At 38.4% G+C, this 812-nt stretch overlaps 1 non-coding gene across 1 annotated transcript; it reads left to right on the forward strand.

The window, feature by feature from the left end:
• Positions 1 to 220: 220 nt before the first annotated feature.
• On the forward strand, positions 221 to 358 carry LOC123389473. Its single transcript, XR_006604065.1, has one exon. It is a non-coding gene; the product is annotated as a U4 spliceosomal RNA (small nuclear RNA).
• The last annotated feature ends 454 nt before the right edge of the window (positions 359 to 812 follow it).

Here is an 812-nt window from a genome sequence, read left to right on the forward strand (position 1 = left end):
GAAAAACAGTTTGAGGAGACAAAGCAATCATGAAAAACACATTCAGATATGACACAGGTGTTAGAAGTATCAGAGAGGTTTAAATGATTGATATGCTAAAGAGCTCTGATGGAAATATTAGACAATATGAAAGAATAGATAAGTAACATAGAGAGAGAGATGGGAAGTTTAAGGAAAAATAGAAAAGAAGAACTGCTCAGAATAAAAAAACACAGTGACAAGCTTTGCGCAGTGGCAGTATCGTAGCCAATGAGGTTTTTTTTTTTGTTTTGTTTTGTTTTTTTGAGGTTTATCCGAGGCGCGATTATTGCTAATTGAAAAAAACACAGTGACAAAAATGAAGAATGCTTTTAAGAGTTTCGTTAGTAGATTTGGCACAAGGAAAGAAAAGTGAATAAGAAGTAACTTCTGCATTTGCAAAGAAACTTCTGAAACTAATGATTATCTGGTCTCTGTCCCCTTTCCTGGCACAGAGCTCCTAAAACTTGGAATTTCCTGTGAAGAGAGTGGTATTGGTGTTTTTGTTACAGTAATGAGATGACTTTTGGAATGCCCTCACCTAAGGAACCAACCACACTGGAAGAGTCCCCCCGTGACTGGAAGGTAGGAACTTTTTTTTTTTTTTTAATTTTTTAAAAGATTTTATTTATTTATTTGACACAGATAAAGAGAAAGAGACAGAGTGCACAAGTACGGGGAGCAGCAGGCAGAGGGAAAAGCAGGCTTCCTGCTGAGCATAGACCCTGATGTGGGGCTCCAGCTCAGGGTCCTGTGATCATCACCTGAGACACTTAACTGACTGAGCCACCCAG

Source organism: Mustela putorius, unplaced genomic scaffold (assembly GCF_011764305.1).
Source record: "Mustela putorius furo isolate JIRA1106 unplaced genomic scaffold, ASM1176430v1.1 tig00003974_pilon_pilon_pilon, whole genome shotgun sequence".
Classification (NCBI taxonomy): Eukaryota; Metazoa; Chordata; class Mammalia; order Carnivora; family Mustelidae; genus Mustela; species Mustela putorius.